Source organism: Leucopleurus acutus (assembly GCF_964270905.1).
Source record: "Leucopleurus acutus genome assembly, chromosome: 3".
Classification (NCBI taxonomy): domain Eukaryota; kingdom Metazoa; phylum Chordata; class Mammalia; order Artiodactyla; family Delphinidae; genus Leucopleurus; species Leucopleurus acutus.
In genome coordinates, this window is record NC_139145.1 from 8,727,651 (window position 1) to 8,736,142 (window position 8,492).

Genomic DNA, 8,492 nt, shown 5'->3' on the forward strand with positions numbered 1-8,492 from the left:
TAGTGTGGGTACAGGAGGGACCAACACAGTCCTGGCAGGCAGAGCCTTTTGGAGGAAGAAGGGACAGAGGGCAGGAGTCCTCTGGGTATGTGAGAGAGAGATGTGGAGGGTGAGGATAGGCCAGAGCAGAGAAGGTGATGCGAAGGTAGCAGGAGACCAGGGCCTGAAATGCCATGTTGAGGCCTCTGAGGCAATAGGGAGCCATGGAGGACTGTAGGCAGGGAGGGATGTGATTGGGTTTTCATTTTGCAAAGATCACGCTGGCTGCAGGGTAGAGATTGGAAGTGGTGGGAGTAGCAGATAGACGGGGGAGACCGGGGAGGAGGCATCCAGGGAGAAGGGGAGGTTTTGAATGGTCCCACCCCCTGCAGTCCAGCGCCACTTGGCAGCTAGAGTGACCTTTTAAAATTTACAAGATGGACAAACCCCACCCTGTGGCCCCGGCATCTAGTGGGAGAGAGATAATAAGCAAATAAGTAAAACCGTGGCTGGCATGCTAGCGATGAGGGCCACGTAGAAATAAAGCCAGAGCAGGATGCAAGAGTGCTGGGGCCAGCAGGGCCGCCCAGAGCCAGCAGCGTTTGCCTAAAGACCTGAAGGAGGCAAGGGAGAAGCTCTGCAGCTATCTGGGGAGGAGGGACCGGCCAGTGCAAAGGCCCTGAGAGGGGACTGTGCCTGGTGTTAGTGCGCGAGGGGGAAAGTGTAAAGAGGTGAGGGTAGGGAGGGGACAGGGCAGAGTGTGCAGGGCCTTGTGGGCCGAGGAAGGGCTTTGGCTTTTGCTCTGAGTGAGGTGGGAGCCTTGGAAGGTTCTGAGCAGGGGAGGGATGTGCCCAGACTCGGGGTGCTCACCGCCGCCCTCTGGTGGCTGTATGTGGAACAGACTGGGCAGCAAGGGTGGAGAGCTGGGAGACAGGGGAGGAGGCGACAGGGCTGGACCAGGGAGGGGACCAAGGAGTCAGGAGAAAGTGAGCAGATTCTGAAGAAGGAGACGCAGGAGCTGCTGTAGGGATGAGAGGAGAAGAGGGGCCCAGGATATCTGTATGGTTCTTGAGCGCCTGGGAGGACTGGGCTGCCCTCTGCTGAGACGTGGGTAGATGAGGGGGTGGAGCTGAGGGCTTGGTGGGGACCCTGCCCTCCCTGAGCCCACAGCCCCCTTCCTGAAGGAGGTTATGTGTCGGACACTCTCTGGGCACTTGTTCCGTCTCTGTGAGGGAAGTCTGTTAGTCCCAGAGTAGGGATGGGGAAATGGGCTCAGAGAGGCCAAGAGCCTGGCCCGAGATCACACAGCAGATTGACACCCAGGAGCCAAGTCCTTGGACCTATCCCAGGGCCTGCTGGTTACCCACTCTGACATGCCCGAGGGATTCCTGGAGGAGGCGGGCCTGTGGAGCTGGGCTCTCGGGCTGCTGGGTTTGGGGAAGACTCAGGGCTGCTTGGGACGGAGCAAGAGGCAGGAAGCTTGTGTTGAGGGGCCCGGAGCATTCAGACTCCCACCCACTCAAGCACTGAGGGTTGCCATGGCAACCTCACTCGAGGGCAAGCTAGCAGCGCCTCCCCTCCTCCAGCAGCTGGTTCTTCTCCTATCACCCACCCTCCCCTGCCCCATGCCAGGGCACCTGAGGACAGAGCCTGGGCCGTGTCACCCGGCCCTGGGACCCCACTGCACCCGCCCCTTGACTCGAAACTGATGTGGGGCTCAGGCAAACCCGGAGGCAGGTGTGGGACCCGTGGGCGGCCCACGTGACCTGGGGGTCCGACACACCTGGGGCTCAGAGGGTGGTGGGCCCTGTTTCCCATGGGTTAAATTGGGGCCACTCAAGCCCTCTGAGGCTCGAGGTGGGGACAGACACAGGTGGGGGCTCACCTGACCCCTGTGGGCGTGTCCACTTCTGAGGATGCTTACACAGATGCAGTGGGGGCCCAGAGGAGGGAGCTTCCGAGGGCCCCCAGGTCTCCCCAGCTCCCCATGCTCAGCCTGAGGTTCAAAGACCCCTTGCCAGTCAGGTGCCCCTGGGATCTCACTTTCCTCTTGTGTAAAATGTGGGTGTACACTCCCCACCCCCTTACTAAGTTCTTCTGAGGATTAAAGGAGATACAGGCATGCAGTGCTCAGAACCGGGCACAGAGGTGTCAGCCGCTGCCCCTGGCATGGTGGGTGGTTCTGGCAAACTGGAGATCCCAGCTGGATCCCCACACCCTGTAGTTGAAAGGCTCCCCTGAAGTTGTGTGGTTCAGGGCCCTGCCCCCATCTCTGCCTCAACTCCCCCGCCACGTGCCCTGACACCCTGTGCGAGTTTGCTAGGGCTGCTGTGACAACATAGCCCAGACTGGGCTCTGACAACAGAAATTTGTTATCTCCCAGTTCTAGAGGCCCAGAGTCCAAGATCAAAGTGTCAGCAGGGTTGGTTCCTTCCTCTCCCCCGGCTTCCGGTGGTTTGCCAGCAGTCCCTGGCTTGTAGACGCATCACCCCGATCTCTGCTTCCGTCTTCACGTGGCGTTCTCCTTGGTGGTTGGGGGTGTGTGCGTGTCCAAATATCCCCTTTTTATAAGGACACCAGTCTGATTGAATTAGGGTCCACCCTAATGACCACATTCATTTCAACTTGACTACCTCTTTATCTCCAAAGAAGATCCCATTCTGAGGTGCTGGGGGATAGGATGCCAGTGTATCTTTTTGCGGGGGGGAACACAATTCCATTCATCCCAAGGCCTCAGGGGTAGTCAGGCCTGGGCCTCCCAGGTGGCTCCCACCTCTCCACGTCTGACCTCACCTCCTCGCTTAGGTGAGCACCAGGCAGCAGGTAAAACTCCCCAGGGCCGAGTGGGCATGCCCAGGCCAGGACGAGAGGGAACAGAAGCTGCAGTGCCCAGTTCCCCCTGCTGCAGCCCCGAGGTGCGGACAGTTCTGGGGGTGCCTGGGGCTTTCTGGAGGAGCTGCTCCAGGGAAGGGGCTTCAGGGAGCAGCAGGCAGCCCATGGGGAACACTTTCTGTGCCCCTGAGGCAATGGTGCCCAGCCTGTGTGGGCCAGGCTTGGGCCCCAGGTCACAGGGCAGACGCCCCGTCCAGCTGCCCCCACCACCATCCTTGTGTTCATCTGCTCAATATTTGTTTGAGGACCTACTGCACGTCTAGGCACCAAGGGACGGCCTCGGGAGCTTCCATTCTCCGGGGGCTACAAAGGAAATCCACGAGCGGACAAGTCAAATCACACAGCAGTGACGTGATTGGTGGGGATGGTGGTGACAGTTCGGCCCAGGACACTCTGTACTCGCTATGCAGCAGGCATGGCCCTGTGTGTTTCACGGGTATGAATTCATCTTGTCGTGCAGCTACCCTATGAGGTAGCCCCATTTTACCGAGAGGAAGATGGAGACATGGGAGGTTATGGGATGGTGGGGACGGGACAAACGGGCACTGAACGCAAGGTGCTATGGTGTGGGGTGGCTGAGGCCCACTCACATCTCTGAGGAGGGGACATGAGCTGAGATCGAAGGGACACAGGCCAAGACTGCATGGTGGGAAGCAGCATGGCTGGAGCAGCGGGAAAGGGGCAAGAGCCAGGTGTGCGTGACCTCCTGGGCTGTGCAGTGGGAACCTCGGCAGGGATTTAAGCCGGGGAGCAATGTGTCGAGATTTTTTTTTTTTTTTCGGCCGTGCCGAGCAGCTCGTGGGATCTTAGTTCCTCGAACCTGGGCCCTCGGCAGTGAAAGCACCGAGTCCTAACCACTGGACCACCAGGGAATTCCCGACGTCTTTAAAAAGTCCCTCAGGGGCTTCCCTGGCGGTGCAGTGGTTGAGAGTCCGCCTGCCGTTGCAGGGGACACGGGTTCGTGTTCCGGTCCGGGAAGATCCCACATGCCGCGGAGCGGCGGGGCCCGTGAGCCATGGCCGCTGAGCCTGCGCGTCCGGAGCCTGTTCTCCACAACGGGAGGGGCCACAACAGTGAGAGGCCCGCGTACCGCAAAAAAAAAAAAAAAAAAAAAAAGTCCCTCTGTGGAAACAACCTAAGTGTCCATCAGTGATGAATGGATAGGGAATTGCCTGGCGGTCCAGTGGTTAGGACTGCTTGCTTTCACTGCCGAGGGCATGGGTTCAATCCCTGGTCAGGAAACTAAGATCCCGCAAGCTGCCCAGCGCGGCCAAAACAAAAACCGAAAACTTTGACATCTACACACTACTACATATAAAATAGATAACTACTAAGGACCCTGTATAGCACAGGCAACTTTACCCAATACCCTGTAATGGCCTATATGGGAAAAGACTCTAAAAAAGAGTGGATACAGGTATAAATGATTCACTTTGCTGTACACCTGAAACTAACACAACATTGTAAATCAACTATACTCCAATAAAAAATTTTTAGGACTTCCCTGGTGGCGCAGTGGTTGAGAATCCACCTGCCAATGCAGAGGACACAGGTCCGATCCCTGGTCCGGGAAGATCCCACATTGCCGCGGAGCAGCTAAGCCCGTGCGCCACAACTACTGAAGCCCGTGGCACCGGGAGCCCGTGCTCTGCAACAAGAGAAGCCACCGCAGTGAGAAGCACGTGCACCAGAACTAGAGAAAGCCTGTGCGCCGCAACAAAGACCCAACACAGCCCCCAAGAAATTTTTTTTAATTTTTTTTTTTTTTTAATGATGAATGGGTAAATGAAATGTGGTCCGGCTGTACAGTGGAATATTACTCAGCCAGAAAGAGGAATAGCTGACACAGGCTACAACACAGGTGAACCTCAAAGACATTTTGCTGAGTGAAAGAAGCCACACACAAAAGTCCACAGATTGTGTGGGGATGAGCCAAAAAGTCCATTCGCATTTTTCCATAACTTCTTATGGAAAAACCCAACCGAACTTTTTGGCCAACACGATATGACTCCATGCATATGAGATGCCCAGAACAGGCAAATGCGTAGAGACAGAAAGTAGATGAGTGGTCGCCAGGGCCTGAGGGGAGAGGGGAGAGGGAGTTCTTGATTAACGGGGTACCAAGTTTCCGTTTGGGGTGATACAAACGTTTTGGAAATAGATGGCAGTGGTTGTGGCACAGTATTGAGAATGCAGTTAATGCCACTGAATTCTATACTTAAAAACCGTTAAATGATGAGTTTTATGTTACACACACACACCCACACACACACACACACACACACACACATATATATATATATATATATATATATATATATATAAAATACCATAATTTTTTTAAAGATCCCTCTGGCTGCCAGTGGCAGGTGAGGGGAGGTGGGGGGAGCCTGGGCTGCAGGAGTGAGAGGGGCTGGAGGGCTGCTGGGAAGAGGTCAGGGCCGTTTGGTAGAGATGGTGATGCCCAGGTCTGGAGGGGGGCTGCTGTGGATGGACAGGTAGGATGCTGGGGTGTTCTGGAGATGCAGACCCAGGACTTACTCCTGAACTGGCTGTGGGGGCGAGGGAAAGAGGAACCCAAGATTTTGACTCCTGAGGTTTTGGCCTAAGGACCTGGGAGGAGGGGGGGGGACCAGGCACTGAAATGGGGGACTGTGTCCAGTGTAGTCAGGCTCCAGATGCCTTGGAGACCCAGATGGATGTGTAGACATGAGGAGAGAAGCGGGGCTGGGACGCAGATGTGGCAGTCGTCCCGGTACAGATGGTGTCTAAAGCCATGAGCCTGGTTGGATCCCTGAGGCAGGGTGTGGACGGGCAAGAGGCCTGGGGTCCTGGGGTCCCGGGGTGCAGCCCGGGAGGAGGAGAGGAGCCGCCTCCTTCAGATGGATCCTCCCCGGGCCCTGAATCTCGCTGTGCTGTGACAGCACCCTCTGATGGGTCCCTTGCCGGTCTACCATGTGTGTAGACTGTTGTCCTTACCAGAACCCTGCAGATCCGAGGTTGCGAGGGAACTGGGGGCATGAGTGGGGAGGACCCGCTCAGGGTCATGGGGCATGACATGGCAGGGTCCAGACCCACATTGGCCCGCTGCCCCCAGAGCCTGGCATCCAGCAGCCTCCCCAGCATTAACCAGACGCTAACCAGTTTAACTCCCTAAGGGAGGGCCAGGGAGGAGATGCTAACCAGTTTAACTCTCTAGGGGAGAGTCAGGGAGGGGAGCAGCCATCAGCCTAGGGTCAGTCCCCCACCCCCCGCATCTGACCATGGCTGGAAGATGGGGTGCAGGAGAAATGAAGTGGTGAAGAATGCCCGCCCCCCAAACCATGTAAAATTGTAAAGTGCTAGGAAATGAACCAAAACCCATCAAAGGCCATATCTGGACAGGGTTGCGGGATAAGAGACAGTTGTGGGCTGAGGAAGTAGAGGGGGCAGTTTCCTGAAGGCTGGGCGCTGGGGAGGGTGCAGAGAGCTGCTGCGGGTCAGGGTCGGGGAACAGGGCTGCAGGGCTGCCCTGTGAAACTACCTTCCCGTTTCACATGAGACGAGACAGGCCTGGAGGGAGGGATGTCCTGCCCCATGAGCGAGCTGCCTTAATCTTTCTTGAGAACCTGTGCCGAGTCCCTGGCCTCAAGTTGCCCATGGTCTAGTGGGGAAGGTAATTTATACAAGAATGTAATTTCAGGTGCCGTGAATTTAAAATGGGGCTAAGGAATTCCCTGGCGGTCCAGGGGTTAGGACTCCGTGCTTCCATTGCAGGGGGTAAGGGTTCGATCCCTGGTTGGGGAACTAAGACCCTGCATGCTGCGCGGTGTAGCCAAGAAACAAACAAACAAGAATGGAGCAAGTGAGGGTGGCGGGAGCGGTTAGGGTGGTCAGGGTAGGTCACTCTTCTGGGGTGACCTTGAAGTTGAGCCCTGAATGGTGAGAAGCTCCAGCAGGCGTGTGGGGATGCTGGGAGAGCATTCCAAGCAGAGGAGCAGCCCAGGCAAGGGCTCGGGCTGGAAGGAAGCTGGAGCTTCTAGGAACAGGCAGTGGGTAGGCTAGAGAGCATGGTGTTGCTGGGTCACCAGCGGCCTCTAGGCCCTGATGAGGAACAGAGACCCCAGGGGAGGGCAGAGTGGGAGGTTAATACTCAGATTTACATCATTAAATGTTCCCTTAGCACTGAGTGGAGGGCATGCGTGGAGGCAGGGAGGCTGGGAGGAGGAGCCCAGGGCAAGCGTCCAGATGCAGCAGGATGGTGGCTTGGTCCTGGTGGTGGCACTGAGGGCCAGAAGTGGGCAGGTCGGTGACATACTTTGGAGGCAGAGCCCGTGGGACTTGCTGATGGAGTTTATGAAGGGGAGGGGAGGAGAGGAGTCAGGAATTGAGGAGGATTCCTAGGTTTGGCTTCTGAGATTCATTCAACAAACATTCGTTGCTGTGTGTCAGGCCTGTTCTAGAAGCAGGAGCAAGACAAAACAATTCAACGATGTCACGGCCCAGTGCAGGGGCCCTTCCATAAAAGGGAGAAATATTTGCATTTGAACGAAGGCCCAAAGGGGGTGAGGGAGCAAAGGAAGAGGCCATGTGAATAGAGGGTGGACAGAAGATACATGCAGAGGAAGTGACACGTGCAAAGGCCCTGGGGCAGGAGCTGGTGTGGTTGAGGAATAGCAGGAGTGGCTGGAGCAGCGGTGGGGACAGGGAATTACCTGGACTGGCGGATAGGCTTTCATTTTGTGGGGGGGGGGGGGGAACAGTAGTCGGGGTTCTTTTGAGAGATTCCAAACTGGAAATAAGGGATTTGGAAAGTATTGGCTGGGCGGTGGTGTTGAGCCCGTAGGACAGGCTGGGGTGACGGTGGGAGAGGACAGACCACACTGGAGGACCGGTTAAAACACAGGTGCTGGGGAATTCCTTGTCAGTCCAGCGGTTAAGACTCTGTACCTCCACTTCAGGGGGCACGGGTTCGATCCCTGTTCGGGGAACTAAGATCCCGCATGCTGCGCCGGCGCGGTCAAAAAGCAAACAAACAAGAAAGCATGGGGTGCTGACCCTCCTCAGAGAATGTACATTTCTAGCAAGTTCCTGGCCAGGCTGGTGCCCCTGGGCTGGGGCCATATCGGAGAACCGGGGTGTAGATAAAGCAAAGGACTAAAAGTAAAGATCTGGGGCTTCTCTGGTGGCTCAGTGGTTGAGAGTCTGCCTGCCAATGCAGGGGAAGCGGGTTCGTGCCCCGGTCCGGGAGGATCCCACGTGCCGCGGAGCGGCTGGGCCCGTGAGCCATGGCCACTGGGCCTGCGCGTCCGGAGCCTGTGCTCCGCAGCGGGAGAGGCCACGGCAGTGAGAGGCCCGCGTACCGAAAAAAAAAAAAAGTAAAGATCTGGGTGTCCAGTCTCGAGAGGATCCAGGGGAGACGGAGGCAGTGAGAAGAGGAGAGGCCATGAGGGAGAAGAAGTGGGTCAGAACCCGGCTCTGTGCCCTCAGAGCCGCTGTGCCTGAAGATGGGCAGATGGGGTGGGGTTGGAGAGAATTGCGGGGGTCGCCACACAACTTTCACCCCTCCTTCACCCTCCCTGGCCCCCCAGGGGCTGCACCCACCCCTCACCCTGCCTGCTTGTCTCTAGCTTACCCTGAAG